The 25,129-nt window shown below is 42.9% G+C and overlaps 1 pseudogene; it reads right to left on the bottom strand.

Moving 5' to 3' along the window:
• LOC139547821 (zinc finger protein 271-like) overlaps positions 1-24,646 on the bottom strand; it is a 145,768-nt pseudogene extending 121,122 nt beyond the window's left edge.
• Positions 24,647-25,129: the final 483 nt, after the last annotated feature.

Genomic DNA, 25,129 nt, shown 5'->3' with positions numbered 1-25,129 from the left:
TAGCTAAATAGAATAACTTTGGTCATACCCACTCAGCACGTGACGTCGAATTATGGGCCATATCAGGTCTGTCTGTTGTGGCCGCTATTTCGCCCCAAAATATTCATCCCAAATGGGGCTGTGTATAATATAACTATGTAAATGTCTCTCGGACAAGGTAACTTTTATCAATATACACTCTAAAAACTAAAGTTTCTTGGAGTATCCTTTAGGGGTTCTTCAAATTGAAACTGTAGGGGAACCCCTAAAAGTTATTCAAAGAACGTTTTGTGGGAACCCCTATAAGTTCATTGAAGAACCCCTTATCATGGTTCCTCAAAGAACCTTTTGGGTTTCATTTTTTTAACTTCCTGTCCACCCTCCCTCCATTATAAAAACATATTTTAATAATAACAATATTGACAATATTGATTGAAATAATTCATTGTTTATTTAGTGGCACCACAAATGTGAATTAATATTTACAAAACAACTTACCAAACCAAACACATTACAAATTTGCAACATTTCTGCAGACATGTCAGACCATAATAAATAATACATTTACTTTGTATAGTGCTTTTCATGACATTTAAAAATGTATAAATAATGATGTACAATAAAAACAACATACATTAAAAATGAATCATATGTAAACTAACAATATTGTAGACTTGATGCTAAATACAGATTTTTCAGCTTTAGTGTGTATATCGTATCCACTTAGTTATGTTAGGAAGTTTGCCATCTTTATGACCGGCCCTGGTAACTTCACCCCAACTTCTCTTCTCCCAGAACACAGTAACTTAACAACATAAGTGTTTTTCTGACATTTTGGGGGAATTTAAGGGAAAATAAAAAATACAGCCGTAGCAGGATGATGTCCTCACCCCTGCCTCGCCTCTCGACCTCTGATAGTCCTTGAATTATCTTTTTGTCTATATCCATTCCATGGACTTGATTCATTTCTGAGAAGATCTGAACTGATCATTTGCACACATTTGTATGCTAATAGATGTCAGTTTGTATTGACTGCTATGTAGGTTAAATGTACACTTCAAATGCAGCTGTCCTACAATATATCTGTACCTTCTTCTTGATCCCAATTGCATTGTGTCCATGTTCTGTCCTATAAGGATTTCAGAGGAAGAGAAAATGTGTCAAAGAATAGTCTTACAAGCATTAAAACATATATATATATATATTAAATAAATATTGAAAGATAAATGGCATCAACATACAATGTAATGTAAAATAGAAGAACATATTGGAGAAAGCACTAGCCAATACAGTACTGCCATACAGTAACAGTACTGCCATACAGGCCTAATATCACATTTCAAGATATCTTTGTACACAAATTGTTCAATATTTTATCAGGCTGACTTGAAAGATTATACACAACATTTTGCTGCGTGGCAATACTGTGTTTTGGATTCTGAAGGGCATTTATACAAAAGAGGTAGTCTAGACACTGTATTAATACCATTATGCATTTGAATCCCATCTACAGATACCAGCAAAGATATTAATTTCCGTCCGCAAGGGGGCGGACATGTAACGTTTCCAAAATGGGGATAGTATTGTCCATGTAACGTTTCCAAAATGGGATAGTATTGTCCATGTAACGTTTCCAAAATGGGATAGTATTGTCCATGTAACGTTTCCAAAATGAGATTGTATTGTACATGTAACGTTTCCAAAATGGGATAGTATTGTCCATGTAACGTTATGCCCCCTTGTGAGTTAATAGTATTGCATGCTGTAGCAGGCTATATAAAGAGGAAGACCTCCATTGACGATTCAGTTCGTTGTAACATCTCGTCTGGACAGGTCACCGTCCTTAGTTAGTTAGTTAACGTTAGCTAGTTCATTATCACAAAAGTGAGAACTTCTCTAGATTGGAAACTTACGCTAATGAGTGTAAAGCCATGTTGGCTTTATGGAAACGATATACAATATATGGGAAAGAATATAGTTTAGGGAAATAATCCAAACCTAGTTGTGCCTAGTTAGGACATAACGTTATCTAGCTAGATAACGGTACTGTACTGTAGCTCATACAACGCCGACGGTCAAAACCGGTTTTCTAATATTTACGGTAATTAACTATAGTAACGTTATGGAAGATATTCACAGAAAACCATCATTGTCTTCGTTATTCATTATTAGTATGTTATATTATTATAATAAATTATTTCGATACATATTCAGAGCCAAACATCAACCCAACTTAACCTTTTTAACTGTTGTCGCATCCAAACTTGTCACCATCGTTTTCAGTTGTAATTGCGAAGTTCCCGGAAGAAGTCCAGCAACAACGGAGGTTCCTCGATGAACCCACCTTCTAACAAGTTCTTTGAAGAACCTTTTGGGGCTGTTTTTCATTGGCCAAGAACCCCACGGTTCTTAGGGGATCTGAGAACAACTCCAGTTGAACCCTTCATTTTTAGAGTTGTAGTCGGCTCTATTTACTTTCAGATTCAAAACATGCTGATTAGCATCAACGATCAAGTCAGCTGCTGCTGCTCCAATACAGTATGAGGTGAAACGGTGAACTGACGTTGAACCGGGCAGTCAGCTGCTGCTGCTCCAATACAGTATGAGGTGAGACGGTGAACTGATGTTGAACTGGGCAGTCAGCTGCTGCTGCTCCAATACAGTATGAGGTGAGACGGTGAACTGATGTTGAACCGGGCAGTCAGCTGCTGCTGCTCCAATACAGTATGAGGTGAGACAGTGAACTGATGTTGAACCGGGCAGTCAGCTGCTGCTGCTCCAATACAGTATGAGGTGAGACGGTGAACTGACGTTGAACTGGGCAGTCAGCTGAATCATAATAATAATGAAGTTAATGAAAATTAAATTAATTTGTGAAGCTGTTAAAAAATAGTATATGGCATATTAAATATATTACTCTATTGTTATCATATAGAAACATCGTGGAATATTGTACATCATATTAAATATATTACTCTACTGTTATCATATAGAAACATCATGGAATATTGTACATCATATTAGCATCAACATACATTATTGTTTCATTCAATTTCACATAATAAGGATATTTCATATTTTCAAGTTCAGAAGTCAGAACCCATCACCTGCTATGTAAAAGAGACAGAAGAATGCACAATGGTCAATGCACTCCGGGATCCTTGGGACATCCCTGCCCTAAACCATAACCTTAACCATTTTAAATGTCAACTTCAACGGGCTAGGGATATCCCAAGGATGTGTCTCTATCTGAAAATACATGATCTAAGTGATTGATAGTTGGTATTCATCAGTCATAATGTCTTATTTACTTTAATGAACTACTAAAATAGTGATTTTGTCAGACAGCAGCTCTACACTTTATTGACTGACTGATCCATTCATCCTTCCATCCCTCCTCAGCCTTCCTCTCCTCTGAAGACACAGTGAGGGTGGAGCTCAGTCAGAGAGCTGTTGAAGGACTGGTTAGGAAGAACACTTCTACAGCCAGAGAGGTGAGAGGTCACACATGGTTTAGATGGTAAATATTTATGTTCCCTTAGTGGTTCATCACATAAGCAAAAGGGAATATGATCCATCATCTATGTTTATTTACGTTGGTGCAAATTGTCCACTGATATTGGTGTAATTTCTCACCCCTTTTGGCTGTATGAAAGTTAATTTCCCCTCAGGCACACACATTTGTTCTTCGATATTATGAAGGTAATTTGTGTACAATGTACTTTTCCCCACATCTCTTTACATTGCTTATGGATATTTGGTGGCCTGACTGCGTCAAAGGCACATCCTGGTTGTTCTGAACCTAATGCAGCTTAGAGTGATCGGATGACAGAAGTCACATTTAGGTGCCAGGTGTAACTGAGGCCATAGATGCTCCATATCCATTACTTTGAGTGTTTTATATAATATGACTAAATGTGTTTCTTTCTGTGTTGCAGGTGCAGTCAAGAAATGGAACGGCAAGGCCACAGAACATGACATAAGCAGAGCTGTGGGAGACCACCTCAAGCCCCTGGTAGAGCCGGGGGTGGTGTTTACCACTCCACCACACATTCAGCAGGCTTGAAAAGTAGGATTGATCTGGTTGATCCAATTGTTTGTTTCTGTTTTCAGTAGTTGAATCCTTTGACATGGGATTGATACCCGGTTTTCATACTAAGAGGGACCAAGAGTCTTTCGATTGGTCGGTCATTGGATTCATATATATCTCCCTCACTAACATTAAGCATCAGCTGTCAGAGCAGCTTACAGATTATTGTACCTGTACACAGCCCATCTGTAAATAGCCACACACAACTACCTCATCCCCATATTGTTATTTATTTATTTTTGCTCCTTTGCACATCTATCACTCATGTTTAATTGCTAAATTGTAATTATTTCGCCACGATTGCCTATTTATTGCCTTACCTCCTTACTCCATTTTGCACACACTGTATATAGATTTTTCTGTTGTATTATTGACTTTACTTTTGTTTATCCCATGTGTAACTGTGTTTTTGTCACACTGCTTTGCTTCATCTTGGCCAGGTCGCAGTTGTAAATGAGAACTTGTTCTCAACTGGTTAAATAAAGGTGAACATTTGACCTGGTTAAACTATCATTATGACATCATGGTCACCTGGTTAAACTATCATTATGACATCATGGTCACCTGGTTAAACTATCATTATGACATCAAGACAACTGGTGCTGAAGTCCAACCTCAAAACATAAATGGAAAACCAAAGACTATAACACCATAAGAGAAAGCTTACCAACAGAAAACAACTTCCATTTCACATTATAATCAACTACAATGCTTCACCTTCACCAATATAAACATGGCGTCTACTGGCTGTCAACAATTAAAAACCAGCTTCTAGAACTCTCATCTTCCTAAAACTCACCAGCTTCTAAAACTCTCGTCCCCTTGGAACGAGCCCAAACAAAACTCATCTCCAATACGGAAAACCGTGCAGTCAAAATAAATTGTGATCCATGGCAACTCACAGCCTAAACGCAAAACGCAAAACTTTTTGACTGCCCACCCTTGATACAATCAGTAACCAAGTTGTCCTTACCCCGGACATGTCTAATTTCAAAAGGAAACTCCTGCAATATCCGTAGTAACTTTCCACCTCACTGCGGCGCTTCTCTCTCTTTTCAGGGTTCACTCGATAGGCATGTTGTTGGATCGGAGCCCAGTCCCCAATGTCATGCTCTAGTACACATATGTCAGAGTCAAGGCCCGCGGGCCACATCCGGCCCGCGAGAAGGTTTTTTACGGCCCCTGGGATGATCTTGATTTATTATTAGAACCGGCCCGCAGACCGCAGCAAGCCGGCAGCCCGCAGATCTTTTACACGCACCAATACTACATTTCCCACAATGCAACGGTGACGCACCGAGCAGTAGGCTGCTTCATTTCAATATTTATTGGCACAGCAGTCGTCAGCATCACAGTAAAATTAACTTTCAGATACCCATCAAAAATGGCAAAACGGAAGGTGGACACTGAGAACCGGGGGTTTCAAACAAGGTGGGAGTCGGAGTATATGTTCACGGAGGTAGCTGGAAAACCTGTGTGTCTTCTGTGTGGAGAAAGTGTGGCGGTACTGAAAGAGTATAATCTGAGACGACATTATGAAACGAAACACGCGGACAAAAACAAGAATATGGACATGGAACAAAGGCTACAAAAGGCAGAGGAATTAAAACGAGGCCTCAAATCTCGACAGGCTCTGTTCAAAAAAGCCAAATCACAAGGCCAGGCTGCTGTCAAGGCCAGTTTTATTTTGGCAGAAGAGATCGCTAAATCAGCCCGGCCATTTACGGAGGGGGATTTCATCAAAAACTGCATGATTAAAGTTTGTGACGAAGTTTGCCCAGAAAAAAGGCAACTCTTTTTAAATGTGAGTCTGAGCAGAAACACCATTGCCGAGAGAGTAGACCAGTTGTCCATCAATCTAAAAGAGCAGCTTGTGAAAAAGGGAAAAGATTTCATTGCATATTCCTTGGCTGTGGATGAGAGCACCGACATTTCTGACATTTTTCAATGAACATTCGAACAGTCCGGCCCTCGGCTTGTAGCTAAATTTTTTATTTGGCCCTCCGTCCATTTGACTTTGACACCCCTGCTCTAGTACATTTGGTTTGGCACATCTGAGAATGAACCCTGATATTCTAAAAGCAGGGCAACATTGTCAATATAATTGTACCAAAAAATTGTCAGTTGGTTGCATAAATAATTACCATTACTAAATGTTACATGAATTGGAAATATTAAATATTTGGTTGCATAGTCTTATTTTCAACGGCTTTTTAATTACATTGTGCCAGGTGGGATAGCCCCAATGTCAAAACACAGTTTTAACGTGTCCAAATCAATAACCAATTTGCAGAAACAGTTTGGGATAAATTGAAAACCTAAACATAACATGTGCTATTTACACAAACATCTGCCACAATAATCGTTTAAAAAAAGTTTTAACGTGTCCAAATCAATAACCAATATGCAGAAACAGTTTGGGATAAATTGAAAACCTAACATGTGGTATATACACAAACATCTGCCACAATAATTGTAAAACAAGCTCCTTATAAACTGCACAAGCACCAGAAACGCTGTTGTTTTGACAAGTAGCAATAAATCACTGATATCGATTAGGGGGGAAATCAGGTTGTTCATGCTGTTGAAACTAACACAACTAAAAAAACACATGGAAATGGGAGATATATTTTACCTCACTGGTTAGAGGACAACCTGCAGAAGACAGTCAGCTACATTTTGGAGTGATGCATTTAAATGTAGGGGTCGCTAAACAATGGAATGCAACACTTATTTGTCACCACTCATCGATATCATGCTAAAATAAATTGTGCCGAGAGGAGGGAGATGAGGTTGCACGTCCTGTTAAAACTAACAACTCAAAAACCACACGGAATCTGGGAGTAATGTGTACATCCCTGGTTAGAGGACAATTTGTAGAAAACAGCTTGCTACATTTTGAAGTGTTGCATTTTGATTCAAGTGGGTCACCAACGTGGTAAGTGTAACAACTCTTTTTTGTTAGGACAATTTTGTTAAATCACATAAATAGTACTCTTTCATTTCAGAGCCTGGATTTTCCCCCTGAGGCTAATATCCATATCATGTTGAAATCAAAAGAACAGGGGACAAACATTTAGGGTTCTACATTGTGACATCATTAAAATACTCCTACTACAATGTTAAAACATTCCACATTGTGACATCATTAAAATACTCCTACTACAATGTTAAAACATTCTACATTGTGACATCATTAAAATACTCCTACTACAATGTTAAAACATTCTACATTGTGACATCATTAAAATACTCCTACTACAATGTTAAAACATTCTACATTGTGACATTAATTCATTGATATCATGAAACAACTCCTTCATGTATGTATTTTCTGATGTTTGATCAGAGATCTTTTATCAGAGTATCTCTTGTCACATCGATCACAGATATACGCTTTATCTCCTGTGTGTGTTCTCTGGTGTTTAGTCAGATAGCTAGATGCAGTAAAACTCTTCCCACATTGATCACAGCCATAAGTTTTATCTCCTGTGTGTATTCTCTGGTGTCTAGTTAGATAGCTAGATGCAGTAAAACTCTTCCCACATTGATCACAGCCATAAGGTTTATCTCCTGTGTGTATTCTCTGGTGTATAGTTAGATAGCTAGATGAAGTAAAACTTTCCCCACATTGATCACACCTATAAGGTTTCTCTCCTGTGTGAGTTCTCCGGTGTCCTGTCAGGCTGCTTAGGTGAGTAAAACTCTTTCCACATTGAGTACAGCTATAAGATTTCTCTCCTGTGTGTGTTCTCTGGTGTACTATCAGGTTGTTTAGCTGAGTAAAACTCTTCACACATTGAGCACAGCTATAAGGTTTCTCTCCTGTGTGTGTTATCTGGTGTCGAATCAGATGGCTAGATGTAGAAAAACTCTTCCCGCATTGAGCACAGCTATAAGATTTCTCTCCTGTGTGTGTTATCTGGTGTCGAATCAGATGGCTAGATGTAACAAAACTCTTCCCACATTCATCACAAATATACTGTTTCTTTCGTTTCTCTCCTGTGTGTGTTCTCTGGTGTGATATCAGGCTGCTTTGCTGAGTAAAACTCTTTCCACATTGACCACAGCTATACGGTTTCTCTCCTGTGTGTGTTCTTCGGTGTACAGTAAGATGGCTAGATGTATCAAAACTCTTCCCACATTCATCACAGCTATATGGTTTCTCTCCTGTGTGTGTTCTCTGGTGTGATATCAGGCTGCTTAGCTGAGTAAAACTCTTCCCACATTGACCACAGCTATAAGGATTCTCTCCTGTGTGTGTTCTTTGGTGTACAGTAAGATGTCTAGATGTATAAAAACTCTTCCCACATTCATCACAGCTATATGGTTTCTCTCGTTTCTCTCCTGTGTGTGTTCTCTGGTGTGATATCAGGTTGGTTGACTGAGTAAACCTCTTCCCACATTGATCACAGCTATAAGGTTTCTCTCCTGTGTGGATTCTCTGATGAATTTTAATGCCTGATGTGGAGGTGAATCTCTTCCCACAGTCAGAGCAGCAGTGAGTTCTCCTCCCTGTGGATCTCTGCAGATGATTATTGAGGTGTCCTGATCTGGAGAGACTCTTCTCTGCCTCTTCAGCATCACAAGGTTGTTGAGGCTCCCCAGAGGATCCACGATAGTCCCGTCTCTCTCCTGTGTGAACAACAAAGTTAGACAGATGGTTAAAGGCCCACAACAGCGGAAATCCACTGTAAAAGGTGATGCCAACAGCGTAGCCATGATGTTGTACAACAATTGACGTCTGTAATGAATGTAATGATTATTTGACATTTGTCTTAAAATGAGCAACAATAGTCATATTTTGTCTTGTTTTCACACTAGTAGTAACATCGATGATTGTAGGCTCGAAATAAGTTATTCATGTTGTTGAAACTCTAAGCACTGTGCCAAACGACTTTTGGTCTCCAATATAGGCCCCTTTCTGTGTTTAATAAAATTGCGGCACGAGGGTGATGCAAATGCAATTTGGTTGTAGAAACTCCTCCCTGCTAATGAGGAAACCGCTAGTTATGGATGTAGTATATCTGGTAATGAGGAAACCACTATTTATGGATGTAGTATATCTGGTAATGAGGAAACCACTAGTTATGGATGTAGTATATCTGCTAATGAGGAAACCGCTAGTTATGGATGTAGTATATCTGCCTGGAGCAAAAACGGCGAGCAAAGATTTTAGTTTTTCACGATGTATTCTGAATGTGAATGGGGGAAAACTCAGGGGAGTAACCTCCATTTACAAGTTGCTTATGAGTACATTTCACACTACTTTGGATTATAATTGTAAGGATCGTTTGAATGTCCTGCTTAATATAATGTTTGTGTCATCATCGCAAATCAACCACTTTGTACTCTAAAAACACTTCAACCAGTAAAATGCTCTTTGGCTTTTCCATCAGCCTGACAATGAGGGTTTGCACACTGTTTGCCAAATTGGCCCATAACTTCACCTAACAACAACATAGACCTACTGTAGAACCCATAACTTCACCTAATAACAAACATAGACCCACTGTAGGACCCATAACTTCACCTAATAACAACATAGACATACTGTAGGACCCATAACTTCACCTAACAACAACATAGACATACTGTAGGACCCATAACTTCACCTAACAACAACATAGACATACTGTAGGACCCATAACTTCACCTAACAATAACATAGACCTACTGTAGGACCCATAACTTCACCTAACAACAACAGACCTACTGTAGAACCCATAACTTCACCTAACAATAACATAGACCTACTGTAGGACCCATAACTTCACCTAACAACAACATAGACCTACTGTAGGACCCATAACTTCACTGAACCACAATAACTACAGACATACTGGAGCGTGTGTGTTGTATATCTATATATCAAGGAACAGTTCTCCACAAATGATGAGCTAAGGATCTCTGTGTGCAAACAGACTAACGAGACCCTACCAGTAAATCAAGCAGACAATAACATTATAAACATCAATTTGTTAGGGATGTTGGATCCAACGTGGAGCACGGCATAACTGTCTTTACCAGAGTAATGAATGAAGAAGCACTTTGGTTGTTGTTGCATGTCGTGATGTTTCTCATGTGACTGGAATTCAGAAAATGATTTCCTGGATCAGCTGATGATAGTTAAACATTTGACTGTAACTAAACAGCTACAGTATTAAGAATTATGTGTAATTATTGAAGAACCGCGTTAATGACAGTATCCATTTGGGTGTTGTCAATAAAGCTAAGACTTAAAAAATATATATTCCACCTTTATTTAACCAGGTAGGCCAGTTGAGAACAAGTTCTCATTTACAACTGCGACCTGGCCAAGATAAAGCAAAGCAGTGCGACAAAAACAACACAGAGTTACACGTGGGATAAACAAACGTATAGTCAATAACACAATAGAAAAATCTATATACAGTGTGTGCAAATGGAGTACGGAGGTAAGGAAATAAATAGGCCAAAATAGCGAAGTAACTACAATTTAGCAAATTAACACTGGAGTGATAGATGTGCAGATTATGATGTGCAAGTAGAAATACTGGTGTGCAAAATAGAAAAAAAGTAAATAAAAGCATGGGGATGAGGTAGGCAGTTGGATGGGCTATTTACAGATGGGCTGTGTACAGCTGCAGCGATCGGTAAGCTGCTCAGATAGCTGATGTTAAAGTTAGTGAGGGAGATATATGTCTCCAACTTCAGCAATTTTTGCATTTCGTTCCAGTCATTGGCAGCAGAGAACTGAAAGGAAAGGCGGCCAAAGAGGTGTTGGCTTTGGGGATGACCAGTGAGATATACTTCCTGGAGCGCGTCCTATGGGTGGGTGTTGCTATGGTGACCAGTGAGCTGAGTTAAGGCGGAGCTTTACCTAGCAAAGACTTATGGATGACCTGGAGCCAATGAGTTTGGCGACGAATATGTAGCGAGGGCCAGCCAACAAGAGCATACAGGTCCTAGTGGTGGGTGGTATATGGGGGTTTAGTGACAAAATGGATGGCACTGTGATAGACTGCATCCAGTTTGCTGAGTAGATTGTTGTAGGCTATTTTGTAAATTACATCGCCGATCCGTTTTACGAGGGTATGTTTGGCAGCGTGAGTGAAGGAGGCTTTGTTGCGAAATAGGAAGCCAATTATAGATTTAATTTTGGATTGGAAATGAGAGTTTATAGTCTAACCGGACACCTAGGTATTGTAGTTGTCCACATATTCTAAGTCAGAACCGTCCAGAGTAGTGAAGCTAGTCGGGCGGGTGTGGGCAGCGATCGGTTGTTGATTGATCGGTTGTTCTTATCGGCTGTTGAGTCTGCTGATAAGAATACGGTGATTGACAGAGTCAAAAGCCTTGGCCAGGTCGATGAAGACGGCTGCACAGTACTGTCTTTTATTGATGGCGGTTATGATATTGTTTAGTACCTTGAGCGTGGCTGAGGTGCACCCGTGACCAGCTCGGAAACCGGATTTCACAGCGGAGAAGGTACGGTGGGATTCGGGTTGGAGCGAGCGGTCGCATTCGCACTTCGGTCCGCAGGTAGTATAACTTTTCATTACATTTCATTACATTTCATTATAGTACAACGGTTTGATTTGTCTAATCTTAGCAATTTCTTCTTAGCTAGCTACATAGCCGTCTTTGTATCAAAGATAATTGCGTAATTATCGTATTCCGTCGTCCTAACGTAGTCTACACTGCTATCTGCCCAGCAGCTAGCCAGCTAGCAAACGTCTACCGAATAGCAGCACTGTAGAAACTATTACACTCAACTGAACGACTTGATTAGTGTAGTGCTAGCTAGCTACATAGTTGTCTTTGCTGTCTTCGTATCCAAGATAATTGTGTAGTTTAGAGTGTGTAGTTTTAGAGTGATTATCTTAATTTACCGAGGTTAGCTAGCCAGCTACTTGTCATCCTTAACGTAGGAGACACTGCTAGCTAGCCAACAGCTAGCCAACGTCTACCGAATAGAACTTCCGCACTCAACAACCCGGTCGCATTCCGCTTCGCTCCACAGGTAGTATCACATTTTCATTTCATTTCATTACAGTACAACGGTTTGATTTGTTTGATCGTAGCTAGCTACATAGCTAGCTACATAGCCGTCTTTGTATCAAAGATAATTGTGTAGTCTAGAGCGATTTTCTAGGTTAGCTAGCCAGCTATTGTCGTTCTTTTAACGCAACGTAACGTAATCAACACTGCTAGCTAGCCAGCTAGCCCCCGAATAGCAGCACTGTAGAAACTATTACACTCAACGGAACGACTTGATTAGTGTAGTGTCAACAACGCAGCCACTGCCAGCTAGCCTACAAAGTCAACAACGCAGCCACTGCCAGCTAGCCTACTTCAGCAGTACTGTATCATTTTAATCATTTTAGTCAATAAGATTCTTGCTACGTAAGCTTAACTTTCTGAACATTCGAGACGTGTAGTCCACTTGTCATTCCAATCTCCTTTGCATTAGCATAGCCTCTTCTGTAGCCTGTCAACTATGTGTCTGTCTATCCCTGTTCTCTCCTCTCTGCACAGACCATACAAACGCTCCACACCGCGTGGCCGCGGCCACCCTAATCTGGTGGTCCCAGCGCGCACGACCCACGTGGAGTTCCAGGTCTCCGGTAGCCTCTGGAACTGCCGATCTGCGGCCAACAAGGCAGAGTTCATCTCAGCCTATGCCTCCCTCCAGTCCCTCGACTTCTTGGCACTGACGGAAACATGGATCACCACAGATAACACTGCTACTCCTACTGCTCTCTCTTCGTCCGCCCACGTGTTCTCGCACACCCCGAGAGCTTCTGGTCAGCGGGGTGGTGGCACCGGGATCCTCATCTCTCCCAAGTGGTCATTCTCTCTTTCTCCCCTTACCCATCTGTCTATCGCCTCCTTTGAATTCCATGCTGTCACAGTCACCAGCCCTTTCAAGCTTAACATCCTTATCATTTATCGCCCTCCAGGTTCCCTCGGAGAGTTCATCAATGAGCTTGATGCCTTGATAAGCTCCTTTCCTGAGGACGGCTCACCTCTCACAGTTCTGGGCGACTTTAACCTCCCCACGTCTACCTTTGACTCATTCCTCTCTGCCTCCTTTCCACTCCTCTCCTCTTTTGACCTCACCCTCTCACCTTCCCCCCCTACTCACAAGGCAGGCAATATGCTCGACCTCATCTTTACTAGATGCTGTTCTTCCACTAACCTCATTGCAACTCCCCTCCAAGTCTCCGACCACTACCTTGTATCCTTTTCCCTCTCGCTCTCATCCAACACTTCCCACACTGCCCCTACTCGGATGGTATCGCGCCGTCCCAACCTTCGCTCTCTCTCCCCCGCTACTCTCTCCTCTTCCATCCTATCATCTCTTCCCTCTGCTCAAACCTTCTCCAACCTATCTCCTGATTCTGCCTCCTCAACCCTCCTCTCCTCCCTTTCTGCATCCTTTGACTCTCTCTGTCCCCTATCCTCCAGGCCGGCTCGGTCCTCCCCTCCCGCTCCGTGGCTCGACGACTCATTGCGAGCTCACAGAACAGGGCTCCGGGCAGCCGAGCGGAAATGGAGGAAAACTCGCCTCCCTGCGGACCTGGCATCCTTTCACTCCCTCCTCTCTACATTTTCCTCTTCTGTCTCTGCTGCTAAAGCCACTTTCTACCACTCTAAATTCCAAGCATCTGCCTCTAACCCTAGGAAGCTCTTTGCCACCTTCTCCTCCCTCCTGAATCCTCCTCCCCCTCCCCCCCCCTCCTCCCTCTCTGCAGATGACTTCGTCAACCATTTTGAAAAGAAGGTCGACGACATCCGATCCTCGTTTGCTAAGTCAAACGACACCGCTGGTTCTGCTCACACTGCCCTACCCTGTGCTCTGACCTCTTTCTCCCCTCTCTCTCCAGATGAAATCTCGCGTCTTGTGACGGCCGGCCGCCCAACAACCTGCCCGCTTGACCCTATCCCCTCCTCTCTTCTCCAGACCATTTCCGGAGACCTTCTCCCTTACCTCACCTCGCTCATCAACTCATCCCTGACCGCTGGCTACGTCCCTTCCGTCTTCAAGAGAGCGAGAGTTGCACCCCTTCTGAAAAAACCTACACTCGATCCCTCCGATGTCAACAACTACAGACCAGTATCCCTTCTTTCTTTTCTCTCCAAAACTCTTGAACGTGCCGTCCTTGGCCAGCTCTCCCGCTATCTCTCTCAGAATGACCTTCTTGATCCAAATCAGTCAGGTTTCAAGACTAGTCATTCAACTGAGACTGCTCTTCTCTGTATCACGGAGGCGCTCCGCACTGCTAAAGCTAACTCTCTCTCCTCTGCTCTCATCCTTCTAGACCTATCGGCTGCCTTCGATACTGTGAACCATCAGATCCTCCTCTCCACCCTCTCCGAGTTGGGCATCTCCGGCGCGGCCCACGCTTGGATTGCGTCCTACCTGACAGGTCGCTCCTACCAGGTGGCGTGGCGAGAATCTGTCTCCTCACCACGTGCTCTCACCACTGGTGTCCCCCAGGGCTCTGTTCTAGGCCCTCCCCTATTCTCGCTATACACCAAGTCACTTGGCTCTGTCATAACCTCACATGGTCTCTCCTATCATTGCTATGCAGACGACACACAACTAATCTTCTCCTTTCCCCCTTCTGATGACCAGGTGGCGAATCGCATCTCTGCATGTCTGGCAGACATATCAGTGTGGATGACGGATCACCACCTCAAGCTGAACCTCGGCAAGACGGAGCTGCTCTTCCTCCCGGGGAAGGACTGCCCGTTCCATGATCTCGCCATCACGGTTGACAACTCCATTGTGTCCTCCTCCCAGAGCGCTAAGAACCTTGGCGTGATCCTGGACAACACCCTGTCGTTCTCAACTAACATCAAGGCGGTGGCCCGTTCCTGTAGGTTCATGCTCTACAACATCCGCAGAGTACGACCCTGCCTCACACAGGAAGCGGCGCAGGTCCTAATCCAGGCACTTGTCATCTCCCGTCTGGATTACTGCAACTCGCTGTTGGCTGGGCTCCCTGCCTGTGCCATTAAACCCCTACAACTCATCCAGAACGCCGCAGCCCGTCTGGTGTTCAACCTTCCCAAGTTCTCTCACGTCACTCCGCTCCTCCGCTCTCTCCACTGGCTTCCAGTTGAAGCTCGCATCCGCTACAAGACCATGGTGCTTGCCTACGGAGCTGTGAGGGGAACGGCACCTCAGTACCTCCAGGCTCTGATCAGGCCCTACACCCAAACAAGGGCACTGCGTTCATCCACCTCTGGCCTGCTCGCCTCCCTACCACTGAGGAAGTACAGTTCCCGCTCAGCCCAGTCAAAACTGTTCGCTGCTCTGGCCCCCCAATGGTGGAACAAACTCCCTCACGACGCCAGGACAGCGGAGTCAATCACCACCTTCCGGAGACACCTGAAACCCCACCTCTTTAAGGAATACCTAGGATAGGATAAAGTAATCCTTCTCACCCCCCCCCCCCCTTAAAAGATTTAGATGCACTATTGTAAAGTGGCTGTTCCACTGGATGTCATAAGGTGAATGCACCAATTTGTAAGTCGCTCTGGATAAGAGCGTCTGCTAAATTACTTAAATGTAAATGTAATTCGAAATGGTCAGTGATCTGTTTGTTAACTTGGCTTTCGAAGACTTTAGAAAGGCAGGGCAGGATGGATATAGGTCTGTAACAGTTTGGGTCTAGTGTGTCACACCCTTTGAAGAGGGGGATGACCACGGCAGCTTTACAATCTTTAGGAATCTCGGACGATACGAAAGAGAGGTTGAACAGACTATATATATATATGTATATATATATATATCTATATGTATATACCTTAATAAAAGGCACATGATAGCCAGCTTGGAGGTTTCCAAAAGGCATTCAGGCCAAAGAGTTCAATCTTGGTTTCATCAGACCAGAGAATCTTGTTTCTCATGGTCTGAGAGTCCTTTAGGTGCCTTTTTGGCAAACTCCAAGCAGGCTGTCAGGTGCCTTTTACTGAGGAGTGGCTTCCGTCTGGCCACTCTACCACAAATGCCTGATTGGTGGAGTGCTGCAGAGATGGTTGTCCTTCCGGAAGGTTCTCCCGTCTCAACAGTGGAACTCTAGAGCTCTGTCAGAGTAACCATCGGGTTCTTGGTCACCTCCCTGACAAAGGCCCTTCTCCCCCGATTGCGTAGTTTGGCCGGGTGGCCAGCTCTAGGAAGAGTCTTCCAAACTTCTTCCATTAAAAAATTATGGTGGCCACTGTGTTCTTGGGGACTTTCAATGTTGCAGACATTTTTTGGTACCATTCCCCAGATCTGTGCCTCGACACAATCCTGTCTCGGAGCTCTAAGGACAATTTATTCGACCTCTTTGCTTGGTGTTTGCTCTGACATGCATTGTCAACTGTGGGACATTATATAGACAGGTGTAATCATACACAATATGATTTCATGTGGCACAAACAAAAAACACAAATTCTCAGTCAAAAATATAAGTCAGAATACAGCCTTTCTATTCTCTCATTTGATTTCAGGATCTCTGAATGTCCTTCCACACAGAGAGCAGTGGTAGGACTTTTACCGTGTTTATCCTCTTATGCTCCTTCAGGCTACTTGACCAGGTAAAACCCTTTCCAGACTGGGAGCATTGGAAAGGCTTTTCTCCTCTGTATCCTCTCATGAGCTTTAAGGTACGCCATTCGTGAAAATCTATTTTTACTGGGAGCAGAAAATGCTTTTCTCCTGTGTGTATTCTCTCATGCCTTTTCAGGTTAGTTAACATGGTAAAACTATTTTCACACTGGGAACATTGGTAAGGCGTTTCTCCTGTGTGTATCCTCTCATGAGTTTGTAGGTCCCATAACTGAATAAAACTCATTCCACAGTGGGAACATTGGAAAGGCTTTTCTCCAGTGTGTGTCCTCTCATGCAGTTTTAGGTTCCCTAACCAGCAAAAACTATTTTCACAGTGGGAGCAGTGGTGTTGTCTCGCTGGTTTGGGCGTCTCTGGGTCTGGTTCCCCTGAAGGACTCTTCCCGCTGTCAGAGTGAGAGTCTGGTTTCTCTCCTTGCAAAGACGCACATAGTATGTCGTTAAACAGAGACCTAAATGAAACCTCCACATGATAAAACTGTCTTCCTATGAGGTTTAATCTAGACTAGATCCCTCAATAAAAGAGCAGAACTGGTCATCACAGAGTGGCTGTAGTGCTTTGCAGGCTGGGTAAATCCATTTGAATTCAATACATTTTTGACAGCATCCCCTTTGATTTAAAAAAATCTTTCCTTACATGTTTGACTATGGAAGAAGTGGTAAGAAAGTGACTTCATGTAACTGAATGTAAAAACATTCATGAGATATACAGTACCAGTCAAAAGTTTGGACACACCTACTCATTCAAGGGTTATAATTATTTGTTTAACCATTTTATCTACATTGTAGAATAATAGTGAAGAAATCAAAACTATGAAATAAATCAAATCAAATTTTATTTGTCACATACACATGGTTAGCAGATGTTAATGCGAGTGTAGCGAAATGCTTGTGCTTCTAGTTCCGACAATGCAGTAATAACCAACAAGTAATCTAATCTAACAATTCCACAACTACTACCTTATACACACAAGTGTAAAGGGATAAAGAATATGTACATAAAGATATATGAATGAGTGATGGTACAGAACGGCATAGGCAAGATGCAGTAACTGGTATAGAGTACAGTATATACGTATGAGATGAGTAATGTAGGGTATGTAAACATAAAGTGGCATAGTTTAAAGTGGCTAGTGATACATGTTTACATAAAGATGGCAAGATGCAGTAGATGATATAGAGTACAGTATATACATATACATATGAGATGAGTAATGTAGGGTATATAAACATTATATTAAGTGGCATTTTTTAAAGTGGCTAGTGGTACATTTTTACATAATTTACATCAATTCCCATTATTAAAGTGGCTGGAGTTGAGTCAGTATGTTGGCAGCGGCCACTAAATGTTAGTGGTGGCTGTTTAACAGTCTGATGGCCTTGAGATAGAAGCTGTTTTTCAGTCTCTCGGTCCCTGCTTTGATGCACCTGTACTGTCCTCGCCTTCTGGATGATAGGGGGTCAACAGGCAGTGGCTTGGGTGGTTGTTGTCCTTGATGATCTTTATGGCCTTCCTGTGACATCGGGTGGTGTAGGTGTCCTGGAGGGCAGGTAGTTTGCCCCCGGTGATGCGTTGTGCAGACCTCACTACCATCTGGAGAGCCTTACGGTTGTGGGCGGAGCAGTTGCCGTACCAGGCGGTGATACAGCCCGACAGGATGCTCTTGATTGTGCATCTGTAGAAGTTTGTGAGTGTTTTTGGTGACAAGGCGAATTTCTTCAGCCTCCTGAGGTTGAAGAGGCGCTGCTGCGCCTTCTTCACAACGCTGTCTGTGTGGGTGGACCAATTCAGTTTGTCCGTGATGTGTACACAGAGGGACTTAAAACTTTCCACCTTCTCCACTACTGTCCCGTCGATGTGGATAGGGGGGTGCTCCCTCTGCTGTTTCCTGAAGTCCACAATCATCTCCTTTGTTTTGTTGACGTTGAGTGTGAGGTTATTTTCCTGACACCACACTCCGAGGGCCCTCACCTCCTCCCTGTAGGCCGTCTCGTCGTTGTTGGTAATCAAGCCTACCACTGTAGTGTCATCCGCAAACTTGATGATTGAGTTGGAGGCGTGCATGGCCACGCAGTCGTGGGTGAACAGGGAGTACAGAAGAGGGCTCAGAACGCACCCTTGTGGGGCCCCAATGTTGAGGATCAGCGGGGTGGAGATGTTGTTTCCTACCCTCACCATCTGGGGGCGGCCCGTCAGGAAGTCCAGGACCCAGTTGCACAGGACGGGGTCGAGACCCAGGGTCTCAAGCTTGATGACGAGTTTGGAGGGTACTATGGTGTTAAATGCTGAGCTGTAGTCGTTGAACAGCATTCTCACATAGGTATTCCTCTTGTCCAGATGGGTTAGGGCAGTGTGCAGTGTGGTTGCGATTGCGTCGTCTGTGGACCTATTGGGTCGTTAAGCAAATTGGAGTGGGTCTAGGGTGTCAGGTAGGGTGGAGGTGATATGGTCCTTGACTAGTCTCTCAAAGCACTTCATGATGACGGAAGTGAGTGCTACAGGGCGGTAGTCGTTTAGCTCAGTTACCTTAGCTTTCTTGGGAACAGGAACAATGGTGGCCCTCTTGAAGCATGTGGGAACAGCAGACTGGGATAAGGATCGATTGAATATGTCCGTAAACACACCAGCCAGCTGGTCTGCGCATGCTCTGAGGTCGCGGCTGGGAATGCCGTCTGGGCCTGCAGCCTTGCGAGGGTTAACACGTTTAAATGTTTTACTCACCTCGGCTGCAGTGAAGGAGAGCCCGCAGGTTTTGGTAGCGGGCCGTGTCAGTGGCACTGTATTGTCCTCAAAGCGAGCAAAAAAGTTATTTAGCCTGTCTGGGAGCAAGACATCCTGGTCCGTGACGGGGCTGGTTTTCTTTTTGTAATCCGTGATTGACTGTAGACCCTGCCACATACCTCTTGTGTGTCTGAGCTGTTGAATTGCGACTCTACTTTGTCTCTATACTGGGACTTAGCTTGTTTGATTGCCTTGCGGAGAGAATAGCTACACTGTTTGTATTCGGTCATGTTTCCGGTCACCTTGCCCTGGTTAAAAGCAGTGGTTTGCGCTTTCAGTTTCACGCGAATGCTGCCGTCAATCCACGGTTTCTGGTTTGGGAATGTTTTAATCGTTGCTGTGGGTACGACATCGTCAATGCACTTTCTAATGAACTCGCTCACCGAATCAGCGTATTCGTCAATATTGTTGTTGGACGCAATGCGGAACATATTCCAATCCGCGTGATCGAAGCAGTCTTGAAGCGTGGAATCAGATTGGTCGGACCAGCGTTGAACAGACCTGAGCGAGGGAGCTTGTTGTTTTAGTTTCAGTTTGTAGGCTGGAAGCAACAAAATGGAGTCGTGGTCAGCTTTTCCGGAAGGAGGGCGGGGGAGGGCCTTATATGCGTCGCGGAAGTTAGTATAACAATGATCCAAGGTTTTACCAGCCCTGGTAGCACAATCGATATGCTGATAGAATTTAGGGAGTTTTGTTTTCAGATTAGCCTTGTTAAAATCCCCAGCTACGATGAATGCAGCCTCAGGGTGTGTGGTTTTCAGTTTACAAAGAGTCAGATAAAGTTCGTTCAGGGCCATCGATGTGTCTGCTTGGGGGGGAATATATACGGCTGTGATTATAATCGAAGAGAATTCCCTTGGTAGATAATGCGGTCGACATTTGATTGTGAGGAATTCTAGATCAGGTGAACAGAATGACTTGAGTTCCTGTATGTTGTTATGATCACACCACATCTCGTTAATCATAAGGCATACACTCCCGGCCCTCTTCTTACCAGAAAGATGTATGTTTCTGTCGGCGCGATGCGTGAAGAAACCAGCTGGCTGCACCGACTCCGTTAGCGCCTCTTGAGTGAGCCATGTTTCCGTGAAGCAGAGAACGTTCCAATCTCTGATGTCTCTCTGGAATGTTACCCTTGCTCGGATTTCATCAACCTTATTGTCAAGACACTGGACATTGGCGAGTAGTATGCTAGGGAGTGGAGCGCGATGTGCCCGTCTCCGAAGCCTGACCAAGAGACCGCTACGTTTGCCCCTTTTACGGCGTCGCATAGGGTCGCCGGCTGGGATCAGATCCATTGTATTGGGTGGAAGGCAAAACACTGGATCCGTTTCGGGAAAGTCATATTCCTGGTTGTAACGATGGTGAGTTGACGTTGCTCTTATATTCAGTAGTTCCTCCCGACTGTATGTAATGAAACCTAAGATTACCTGGGGTACCAATGTAAGGAATAACACATAAAAAAACAAAATATATATTTTTATTTTGCATATTTTCCAAGGAACGTGAAGCGAGGCGGCCATCTAGGTCGGCGCCGGAAGTAGTTTTAATGGAATCATGTAGTAACCCCCAAAAAAGTGGTAAACAATTCGATTTTTCAAAGTAGCCACCCTTTGCCTTGATGACAGCTTTGCACACTCTTGGCATTCTCTCAACCAGCTTCACCTGGAATGCTTTTCCAACAGTCTTGAAGGAGTTCCCACATATGCTGAGCACTTTTTGGCTGCTTTCCTTCACTCTGTGGTCCAACTCATCCCAAACCATCTCAATTGGGTTGAGGTCAGGTGATTGTGAAGGCCAGGTAATCTGGTGCAGCACTCCATCACTCTCCTTTTTGGTCAAATAACCCTTACACAGCCTGGAGGTGTGTTGGTTTATAGTCCTGTTGAAAAACAAATGATAGTCCCACTAAGCGCAAACCAGATGGGATGGCGTATCGCTTCAGAATGCTGTGGTAGCCAGACAGGTGTGTGCCTTTCCAAATCATGTCCAATCAATTGAAATTACCACAGGTGGACTCCAATCAAGCTGTAGAAACATCTCAACAATGATCAATGGAAACAGGATGCACCTGAGGTCAATTTCAAGTCTCATAGCAAAGGGTCTGAATACTTATGTAAATAAGGTATTTCTGTTTTTAATTTTTAATAAATGTGACATTTTTTCTCCAAACCTATTTTCTCTTTGTCATTACGGGGTATTGTGTGTAGACTGATGAGGATTTTTATTTATTTAATCCATTGTAGAATAAGGCTGTAACGTAACAAAATGTGGAAAGATTTAAGTGACAAAAAAGGGGTTAAAGACTTAAAGACATGTAAAAATATAGATATAATTTTTTACATCTCTTAGATATCAGACAGACACTTCAGAACAAACTTCCTTTAGATGTTCTGGGGGAAACAATGTTACTATGGTTACTGTTGTTCCATGTTGTGAATGTTATCCAATGTGTTACTATGGTTACTGTTGTTCCATGTTGTGAATGTTATCCAATGTGTTACTATGGTTACTGTTGTTCCATGTTGTGAATGTTATCCAATGTGTTACTATGGTTACTGGTGTTCTATGTTGTGAATGTTATCCAATGTGTTACTATGGTTACTGGTGTTCTATGGGTTATAGCAGTATGGACAAATCATTTTTGTTGATACTTCCATGGGTCTTACAGTTCAAAATCAAATAGCAAAATTATCCTTGGTATAACCTTCTTAAAACAGCACAATACAGGGGAAGCCCTTCATGTTGTTTAAACCTTCTTAAAACAATTCCATATAGCTTAGAAGAACCTCCCCCTCAGACAGGTCTTAGACTGTAATGGGTTAAAACTATCTGAGACTTACCTTACTCTGAGACTAGTTATCCTGGGATCTAACATTACTCTGAGACTAGTTATCCTGGGATCGTACATCTTACATTACTAAGATTAGTTATCATGGGGAATAGTTTTAATACACTTGCAAAAAATCTAAAACGTTTTTTTGCTTTGGCATTATGGGGTATTGTGATGGCATTGTGGGGTATTGTGTGTAGATTGATGAGGGAAAAATGTATAATATAACCCATTTTAGAATAATGGGATGCACCGATATTACATTTTTGGCCAATATTTTCCATGCCCAAAAAACGAAACCGATATAAAAATGTTTTGCTGCCTTTGAAGCATTCTAGTACAGTTAAATAGTTAACAGACACACACACGGACGCAGCAGTCTAAGTCACTGCATCTCAGTGCAAGAGGCGTCACTACAGTCCCTGGTTCGAATCCAGGCTGTATCACATCCAGCTGTGATTGGGAGACCCACAGTAGTTGTCTGTTATTGGTTTAGAGAGAACGACAAAAGAGAGGAAACCCACATGTGGATAGGAAGAATATGTGGAAAATATTCATTTAAAATCCAGGAATTTAAAAACTTTAGCTTTATAGGTCAAGCCAGTAGGCTACAGTAGGTTGTATCTCTCTAGGTCATGCCAGTAGGTTACAGTAGGTTGTATCTCTCTAGGTCAAGCCAGTAGGTTACAGTAGGTTGTATCTCTCTAGGTCATGCCAGTAGGTTACAGTAGGTTGTATCTCTCTAGGTCAAGCCAGTAGGTTACAGTAGGTTGTATCTCTCTAGGTCATGCCAGTAGGTTACAGTAGGTTGTATCTCTCTAGGTCATGCCAGTAGGCTACAGTAGGTTGTAACTCTCTAGGTCAAGCCAGTAGGTTACAGTAGGTTGTAACTCTCTAGGTCATGCCGGTAGGTTACAGTAGGTTGTATCTCTCTAGGTCATGCCAGTAGGCTACAGTAGGTTGTATCCAAGTGGAAACAATTATTAACCCAATGTGGAAAGTGTCGAATTTGGTCAACAACAAAATGAATGGCTTATTTGCTACGTGAGGTTTACTTGATCCAACAGAAGTTTCGTAATGCTTAAGTTGTTATGTGGACACGTGACATACCGACAACTTTGATAAAAACACTATAGGAGTTGTCTCCAAATCGCTATGCATATTCATGCTAGTAGCTTAGCATCTCTCTCCATTGAATACAGGCGGTTGACGACAACAGCCCTCATAGAACATAAACAATAGATTACAATAATAAGATGTATCCACCAATCCAAAGACAGGATAGGCGGGAGCTAGACAACCCACAGTGCCGCTTTGTGGACAACTACTCCCCTTGTGAGGGCGGAGAGACATCTTGTCAGTATATCCATAATCTTTGTTGTAGCCAACCCAACTCTCGCATGGCACTATTGGGGGGGCACGGTGTGTAGTAAATCATCACTACATGAAAATCACTACATGCCATGCCCCCCAGTCTGCGGTCAGCAGATAGACCCTTCTCAAATAAATATGATAAGCCACTTTTTGGAAACGGAACGGAGAAAACAAGGGGTAGCTTGCTCTCTACGTCGTCTGATTCTAGACATATCAGTCATCATCCTGGGCCCTCCGTTGAAGAGGTATTGACGAGCCAACTCTGAATATCCAAAGTTAAAAACAAATTTAAGGCGGTACTTACTGGTGTTAATCAGATCTCCTATCTCCTCCTCTTCATCTTTCAATGTGACAGTAATCTCCCCTTCCTTCTTCACTCCAAAAACTGCATCCTCTTCTTTCACTGTGAACGAATCTTCCTCTTCTTTCACTGTAACGTCTTTCTCTTCTTTCACTGTAACAGCCTCATCCTCTACTTCTTGTTTTACTGTGACTTCCTCTTCTTCTTTCACGACAATGTTCAGCCCCAGAGCTTCTTTCTCCGTCCAGCAGACCGCCTCTTCTTTAACAAGAGGGGAGAAGCTTACTGACCTCATGGTCGGGGATGTTAGCTAGCTAGCTATCATTAGCGACTAGGCTAGTGCTAACTTAACCAGCCAGCTACTATAGCTGACTAATACAAAATAACGTAATATTCAATTAAATAGGTTAACAAGTTGATACGACAGAAGTGTGGCTAAAACACAGTAGGTAATATACACCGAAAGCGTATAAATAGCTTGAATCTTTCGGCTATGTTGGCTAGCAAGCTACCGAGGTGGTTGACGAGCTGTTTATGAAGAACCGTCCACTAGATTATACGTCACGCTGGCAGCGTCGCCTGAAAGACGCACATCGCCGTCTGCTGACTGGAGGGGAAACGCAGTTGAGGATCATATTTTATTTTCAGACAAAAAGTGCATTTTTACATTTATTTCATTAAATAATAATATAATAGTCAGACAACTGCAGATTTGTAATAAGTATGAATTTAAAACCTACTTCTAAATTCTACCAACCCAACAAATGTTTCTACAACAGTGGATATTAACCAATGAGGTGGGTCTTTCCACATTCTACCAACCCAACAGATGTTTCTGCTACAGGGAATATTAACCAATGAGGTGGGTCTTTCCACATTCTACCAACCCAACAGATGTTTCTACTACAGTGAATATTAACCAATGAGGTGGGTCTTTCCACATTCTACCAACCCAACAGATGTTTCTACTACAGTGAATATTAACCAATGAGGTGGGTCTTTCCACATTCTACCAACCCAACAGATGTTTCTACAACAGGGAATATTAACCAATGAGGTGGGTCTTTCCACATTCTACCAACCCAACAGATGTTTCTACAACAGTGAATATTAACCAATGAGGTGGGTCTATCCACATTCTACAAACCCAACAGATGTTTCTA

Source organism: Salvelinus alpinus, chromosome 2, assembly GCF_045679555.1.
Source record: "Salvelinus alpinus chromosome 2, SLU_Salpinus.1, whole genome shotgun sequence".
Classification (NCBI taxonomy): domain Eukaryota; kingdom Metazoa; phylum Chordata; class Actinopteri; order Salmoniformes; family Salmonidae; genus Salvelinus; species Salvelinus alpinus.
Note: the sequence above shows the minus strand (reverse complement) of the source record. Positions and strands in the feature narration are given on the sequence as shown.